This window comes from Patagioenas fasciata, chromosome 3, assembly GCF_037038585.1.
Source record: "Patagioenas fasciata isolate bPatFas1 chromosome 3, bPatFas1.hap1, whole genome shotgun sequence".
NCBI classification, from domain to species: Eukaryota; Metazoa; Chordata; class Aves; order Columbiformes; family Columbidae; genus Patagioenas; species Patagioenas fasciata.
The window spans coordinates 40,403,922-40,412,751 of NC_092522.1; positions in this window are offsets into that span (position 1 = coordinate 40,403,922).

Here is an 8,830-nt window from a genome sequence, read left to right on the forward strand (position 1 = left end):
GCATAAAAAGGAAAAGGAGGGTAGCAAATATAACATGAAGCATATAATTCCTAGTCAGTCTTGTGATACAGCCTTTTACAATATTGGAGGCCAAAGTCGCATTGACCATTTACACTGACTCTTCCAGACTTTTGGCATCAAAATGTTAGTATTTTGCATCATTCTAGCCTGAGTAGGGCACAAAGATTCTTCAAAATCATTGCATTTCCCACATTTGGTGTGTGTGTGTCAAACAGGCAGACATTTGGGCAATGCAGCAACCTGCCTTCTAGGTAACAAGGAAAGATCTTGGGAACTGTCTAAGAGCATTTTCTCTGTGTACATCTGATAATATTACTTAACATGGAGAAAGACCTCCTCTAACACTAGGCCTCTTGAGAAAGTCACAAAATTTTCCAAGCACTTTCAGGAGAAGACAGGCAGTCAGTGCAGAAATGGATTTTTCTGAGTGTGTAGCCTACTTCACAATTCTTTCTCAGAGGTGCTTCGCTGTAGCAATACATCTCCTGCACAGCCATGCTCTCAGGTGAGAAGAGTTGTCAAGTGCAAGTGAACATTTTGAACCACTCAAATGATGCTCTGTTTACTCTTATTATATGGGCAGGCACTGCCACCATGTTGTTGTCCTTGGCCTGGAAGAGCTTCAGAAGAGCTCTTGCCTCATGTGCAATGGCCAAGGCCCCCCTTCAAGACCAGGCATAGCTGGTTGTGAGCTGCATGTCCATCCCAGGCTTGCTGTGTGACTATGGGACAGCCACTCTGGTTTTCTGAGCCTCACTCCATCTCTGTGAAGATGGAGGCAGCAATATTTCTGTACTGCACAGTGGGAGTACCCTTTATCGCTCTGGACATGTTCTCTTTGTCTTTTTATAAATTCTGTCAGGACAAAACATGAAATTTTAATACATTTTTCTGTTGTGGTTGACTGGAGCAGACCCAGGTGATCTGGTGATTGCTGGTGATCTGGCAACCCTGGAGCTCCAGATGGCTCAACAGCAGCACACGCAGAGGCCCATGGCAGGCATGTTGGGCAGTTGTCCTGCCTGCACTCCCTACACCTGATGAGTGACAAGTATACACTTTGTAAGATGCACTGGGCAAACCCTATACGTTGTGGAACAAGTTTCTGAAAGGAAGAAGCCCACTGCAGGTGTTGATCTGTTTGTCTGTGCTTTTAGGGTCAATGGGGTTCCTGTGGTAGAGATATTCTTTGTGGGCTACCACCGAGATGTTGTGGCCTGTGGGCTGGTTGTGCTCCAAACTGATCCTCAGCTGCCACCTGCTGAGCAGCAAGGAAAAAATGCAGCAGAAATTCCTGCCCATGTTCAAGGCTTCCTCATGACAGGGCCTGAAGCTGTCACTGAGCACCAAAATTCACAGCAGTAGCCAGGAGGAGATGCTAAACACAACATCACTGGGTTTGTGAATGAAAATTAGCTCACCATTTCAGGTGCTGGAATAGGAATGGGGGCACTGACTTTACAACCGTGGCCTGAACTACTGGTCTGGGGATGCAGCCAAGAACACCACAGACTGAGAAAAATACAATGCAGTAGCAGGTCGTTTCTGTGTCATAGAAATAAAGTGCTAGCCTGTTGCCTAACTATAGAAAGAGGAGACCATCAGGAGAATTTTGAAATCTTAAAAATCAGCTGTAGAAGGAAAACATTTTTCTTAAATCCAATACCTACATGATATAAATCGAAGTCAGCTCAAACAGAGTGCGCCTGTACCTTAGAAGGCTGGATTTGGTTTGGCACCATGATGTTGTGACCAACTTGTTGCTGATCCTCTCAGTCATGCTCTTTTTCAACAGACTGTTGTGCATTTTGCCACAGATCCTCACACTTGAAATAAACATAATACTTATCTACCTAATCAAAACCTCTTCTAGGCAGTGCTATTTTGCCCTGCATGTGTACAATGCCCAGTAAAACAGGATCTCATAATTTATGATGTCTACAGGGTAGTGTGAAATGAAAAGAAAACTTATCTGACCTCATTTACAGGTGCCAGGTATTTTTTATTTTTAAAACAGTGATGGAGAAAAACAATAACGAGAATAGAAAAAAAAAAAAAATCACAACAAAAACTATGCGGGTATGTGCATCTAACAAACCTCTAATGCCACCTGCTGAGGAAACACTGAAAATGAGAGTTAAGTCTCCAGCAGACTACTAATTGCATTTTTCCTGTTATTGATTTCTTTTAAAGTGCGTATTATATGAAAATTCTGAAAAGATTTTAAGCAGCTTTGATGAGCAACTGTGAGCATAATAAACCAGGTGTATTTTTAAATACCCAAATGATAGAAGTTCCTTTTCAACACTAGTCCAGACACTAACTCCTTGTAATCAATCAAGAGATAGTCCTATTATTCAACTTTAATTTTGTCTTTCTTAACTCCTAAATCAGACACCCCAAAATTATCCTAAAATATATTCACATTTTTTGATGTGGAAAGGATAGCGTATTAGCAGCACTCTGACTCCTTAAGGCCATCACTTTAGCACTCAGCAATACAGAAAAAAAACCAACAACAACAAAAAAAGACATTTTCTTAATCAAACCCCACTATAGAGCAAATGCTTACAACCCTAAATAAAGCACTGGTCCTTGGTAACAGAAAATAGAAGTAGAAAAACAGTGAGACCTGATTTCTGATATCCTTAAAATGCTTTATGACAGCATGAACCTGCTGACACTGGAATAGTTGTATTGGGGCACTAAAATGGAGAATCTAGGCCAATTACAATTCCTCCTGGCAGTGTATTATAAAATTATTACACAGCACTCAAAAACAACTTCTTTGCTCATCATTCACTGGTGACAGAACTTAAGCCACAGAAGAGGCTATTAGATCAACCTAAAAACCGGCAAGTCCTGTAAAATGCTGGGAATGCAAAACCCAACACAGGGGATATCAGAAGCCAAAGTTGTTTTTTTTTCTCTGCATTTTGCATACATCCATTGTGTGCTGCTCACCCTGCAAATATGCACAAACACTGCTGTTCTACAGAAAAGAGAGCAAAACAGATAGGAAGTGGTTTGGGTGGACAGAACATCATTAAACAGGGGGCACAGTATCCAAAATAAAACAAAAATAAATTGTTAACTAAGTAAGGTTTATCTCAAAGTAAAATATCTCTGAGGTAGGGGCCTGTTTTCATTTCAAGAAACAGCATAGAAATACAGTGTGAAACTATAATAATAATATAATATTAAGATGACCCTCTGGCTGCAGCATTAGCAGTTTTTAAAACAGACATATAACATTTCGCAAAGTAACAGGATAAAGATAACAAGTATATTGAAGTGGTTTAGATATCAAGTTATTATTACCTTTTAAAATACTTTCAAATGAGAGGGATGGGAGCAAAAGCTATTTTTAACCAGTTACATTTACTGAAAGAAAAATAAACAAGCTGTTTGTGTGGTTTATGCATTTTCTTCCTGAAAGGAAAAAAAAAAAGGACTTAGAACATTCAGGACCCTTCTCATTTGAATGTCTGAAACCAAATACAATGGAAGGCATCAACAGTCTGGAAAACAAAAGCTGTCAGTCCACCCACTGCAGACTTCCTGACAAATCCTAACCCCAGTGAGATTCAACAGACCACAGCACTAACAGCAGAGACCACCCCACCCGCAGCGCAAATGGAAACGGTTAAGCCTGACTTCGTCAAACAGAATGACAAATCATTAGTGCTCTGATGAAAACTGCACAGTGACTTTGAGGACGCTTGTTGGCCTAATTCACAAAAAGAATGAAGGACAAGAATACACTGAGATTGTTAGTACTCACATAGCAAAAGAACTGGTAATATATATATTTCAGTAGCTGATAAATTTTGACACATAATGATTTCACTTCTAGTAGCACCTTTCTGTTATGTTGGTTACTGGCTTGGGAAAATGGCCTTCCCAAGTCACCTGAATGCCGTACCACTGAGCAGACTCAGCAACAACACCAGTAAATAACAATGTGCTCATCTGGTGCTCATCAGGCTGGATTTTGACTGAAAAGCAAGATAAGTTGAAATGCTTTCCAATTCATCTTCGTTCTTCCCGTCTTCACTTCTGGGGAAACTGAGTCGTAACTATTCTAAGTGACTTCCCAAAATCACTAAGAAGCGAAAAAAAAAAAAATTCCTAAATTCTTGCTCTAAAGCGTACCTCTTAGATGATCTCAGCTCTATACACTCTGATACATCTCTGTACCTTCCTGGTCCTGTGTTTTATTGCATTTTGCAATATTGATAGTGTAGCAAAATAAACATTTCCAGGGCAAAATACAAAAAAGAACAGAACAAAAAAGTGCATTAATACATTAAATACTTTAAACAAAATATGTGTTAAAACAGTTGAAGCTACGTACATAGTTTCTTCCATGTTGCCTAGTAATACGTTATTCCCAAAATATAAAGAGGTTGGATTTTCTCAGTGCGACAAAGTTGTTCTTGAATATAGTTGATGGAAAAATTATAACAGACTGAACAGACACTGAAAAGCTGCTGAAATGATACGTAGTGTTTTGTTTCCCTTGCAACATTCACTTCTTAAGTCAACTAACCATCAACATTTATGTTGAAACTTAAAGAAAAGTATCTCAGATTTGGTATTTTAAACTTGCTTTATAAACCTTGATGTCTATAGGTGACTAACTGTGGATTTTGTTTGGAGGCACTTTTTTCCTCCCACATTTTTACTTTTGGGATTGTTTTGTTTGTTTGTTTGGTTTGTTTTGTTTTACAAATTAACAAATTTGCCTAGTCTGTGTGATATGAATGGAAGTTTGTTTAGAGGAAAGACTGTTTAAAACAAGCACAGCCCAAACACATATTTGCAGCACGCAGCTGCCAAGGAGCTAGTACTAAGTGTACGTACTAGCATGATCTTGCTACAAAAGCTGGCTCTCTTCCATTACTTTTTATTGTGATCATCTGCAAACTTTGTCCCAAATGCTAGATACTGCTGTGATTCAGAAAGATATGGAAATGCATCGACGTATTTAGTCAATTTATGGCAGAGGTCAAATAGCTGAGGGAGTAGTGAAACACAGAAGCCACTTGCAGATTCTTGCAGGTGATCTTACAGAAATGAGCATACAAATCTTACATAAACTTGTGAAGCTCCACCGATGTAAATGGCAACATTTTCCTATGTTAAATTAGACCCTATGCAAAGTTATCATCTGGCCTTTGGTTAGGTGCTGACTTAACAAACATGGCTTGCATTTTGAAGGACTGAAATTTCATATATTAGCACCATAATTTCATTTCGTATTTTTAAAAATGCATCTTTTTTTCTGGCATTTGAGGACTGTTCAGCAGAAGGCTTTCATGCAATCTTGTTTTTAGTAGGTGGAGTACAAGGTCAAAATATGCTATATGGAGCAGGCAATGTGATTCTCTGTGTCTAGGTCCCTTGCAACATAGGCAAAAAGTTGCAGTTTTTGCGTTAGACACAGCTGACATCATCTCTGCATTGTTATGTCTCTTGTATGTGCACAGCATGATCTAGAAAGCGAGTTATAATGGAGACAATCCCACTGCGAGGCTGATAGTAAAAGCTGTGCACAAAAGAACAGTATACCAATATATACAGCACAGATACATTGCATTTCTATTTGTTGTAATTCTCAATGTGTTCAAATGATTTCCAGATGATGAGTTTTGTTAGTATACAATTAAAGTAGGATTTTAAATTTCATTTAAAGGTCTCAAGATAACCTGGGGGTAAAAAATACCCACATTTTAGCGCACAAGTTGGAAAAAGAATCACTACACATGAACAGGAGAAATTGCTCTGATGGATTGGACTACTTCAATTTAGTTCAAAACCATATTGATGGTATTGTAAAGTAACACAAGCTTCAGAGGAAAAGACAAATAGAACTGGTTGAGTTTAGCAGGGGCACAGGATGTTGTCTGTATTTCAGGAAATACAAACCCCTTTAGTTATTACCCCATTCAAACATCCTATTTCTTTGCATTAACTTAGTATTCTAATGGAACGTACTTATCTCCTGCATTAAACGTTCTGGTCACCTTCTAAAAACTCTAACTTTGTGTTAAAGTTTTTCAAGTGTGTGAGAACATGTCCTCATTTCTGAGGCTCTCACTGTCCAGCTTAATGCCTTACACAGGGACAAAGCTTCCTCAATGAGAAGCGAGATGCTGAGTAGTGCAGGTCTGTGACACTGCAGACAGCTGGCTGGCACAGCTGAGTGCCTGCGTTGGAAGCTGAGTCCCTGAGTGTCTTTAGGTACCTTTCCACCTCTCTCCATCTAACTCCACAAGTCCAGAAGACAGACAGTTGGTTCCATTACCTAATGGAAAGCTATCGGGTACAGTTTGCTTTTCTGCAGCCAAGAGAGCCATGAGGTGAGCAACCTCCTGCTCCCCCCTCTCCCAGGTCACACAGAGGTGAGTGTAACAATACCTCAGAAATGGCTTTCTGCACCCATAACCTGCTGAAATGGGTTTCTGCACTTGGGCTTACTGTATTTATTTATCTTATCTGCTTTGCAGTCTGTTCTTATGCCATGACATCAGACATGTAAGCATATCTGAGCTGGCATTCAGCTGGGCAAGTCAGGTTCAACCAGCAATGAACTGCAGTTAGGAATTCAATAGGGTTTACACGGTCTGGCCAAGAAGCTTCGTAAATACATAGTCAAAAGTTCCAACCTCTGTTTGAAATTATGGAAACTACACTCAGTCATCACACCTAGACATGAGGTCACAGATTTCGAAGCCTAAGTCTGTGCTATTTTAAAAAACAAACAACTCTTGCCCTTTGTTGTAAACCTGGTCGCAAACATTGCTATCCACAGTAATAGAGCATTAAAATAAATGTTTTATAAACAAAACACTTTTATAAGACTAGTACACAGGTTATTTTAAATCAAGAATTAAAATACAGTTGGTATTAAACTATTGTTTCAGATCATTTCACTAAAGTCAAAGTTACTGTAGATTAATCTCCAGGTAATATTTATCTGTTAAAAAAGTCTTTTAAAAATATAGATGAACTTATTTTTCTTTTTTTGTTTGATGTATTTTGGCAACATAATTTAAACTAGACAGCTAATAGAGCATAACATTAAGCAAAACCAGAACTAGAACTGAATATAGACTGTTCTATTGATCTGTTCCGGCTTTTGATGCAAAAATTATCCCATCACTACATGTATTTTTCCATTTCCTTAAATGTAAGTATCTTTCATTAGACTTTCTGTAAGAGCTCCATCCAAGAAAAACAACTGGAGTATTTAGTGATACTCCAGATATCTAATCCAGCTTATTGGGTAACCACTTCTAAAAAGACCCCTGGATAGATAAATCCTTCCTTTGTTCTTGCTTTATAGAAGTGTTGTAACACTATTGCCCTGTCTGGGCACTGGTAGTCACCTCCAGCCTGGTACAGAACTCAGCAATAGAAAAAAATACGTATATATACTTGGATGTGGCCTCTACAGACCACACCATCACCTGAGTGTTCAGTTACAGTGTTTTTTTCATAGATTTAAGAAAACCACTGGCCACGTGCAAAACAGAGAGCAGTCTCTTCTAAAACAAGAGACCCTTTGTACAATAAGCAGGCTCATAATCCCACTCCAGCATGATGCAGTGGCAAGAAAATGTGAGCCTCAATTTATATTAGAAAATTATAACCTGGTGTACAAAGATCCTTCAAGTCTAAAGAGAGAATTGCAAATTATTACTATATTTGTTATTTTAAACCTCAGCTGTATCAGAAACCTCATTCTGACCTAAGTTCTGTTACCTGATGCTGCGCAAACAGCGCAAAGTTACACTGCAGCTCCTTTGGGATGCTGTTGTAAGCAAAGTTATTGCTTTTGTATCAGACAGTACAGTTAAAACAGATTACTTCGAATTCATTATCTTTTCAGGGATCCATCTAACCTTTTGCATATCTTTCTATTTTTACACAATATTCCTTGTATGCTTAATGATCTTTATTATTTTTCTCTCAATCCTTGGTTATAAGGAAAGTTATTAATAACACTTCGCTCATCTGCTAAACCAGAGTGACTGCTCTTCTCAACACAAAATATGCTCTTCTAAACACAAAATAAAATCCTAATTTAGGCTTCTTGTTTCAGTAACAAAGGTATGTCAAGTCAGTCCCAATGGCTTGTTACATATGGCAACTTAGTAAACCACTGTAATTGGATCATTTTTAGCACATGCCCATTTCCTCAAAGGTAGAGGTGAGGCCTGCCTCTCTTCTCTGCTTTCATCCTAATGTCTCAAAGGTAGAGGTGAGGCCTGCCTCTCTTCTCTGCATTCATCCTAATGTCTCAAAGGTCTTGACTAGGTAACATCAAGAACTTGGACTGCTTTACCTTTTTTAAGGGACAAGTGGATAAAAGGGGTTCAAACTTTAAAGAGTATTTTTTTTTCCTTAACGTAGGGGTGACATACTTTGATGCAACCTAAACTCAGCCAAATAATTTAATCCAGATCAGTAGTAGCCTCCTCTAAACTGAACCTGTCATCCTATGCAAGACTTCACTACATTAACTTGAATTCACGTCAAATTAAACAAATGAACCTTTCTTGCATAAAGGATTCCTTCTACACACTCATTTCCTGGTAGGTTTCTGTTCTTTTTGCTGATTTTTTATTGCTGCGCACATGCCAGATACTCTTCCGCCAGCACCTCAGTATCCCTGTTCTCAAACGATTTGTAATGGATATATTCTAAAATACAAAATGTGATTGCTCATATATGGTGAGATATTCAGCCCAAAGTGTATATATAGCAAATAGGTTTTGAAAAATGCAGATTTTCCAACAGG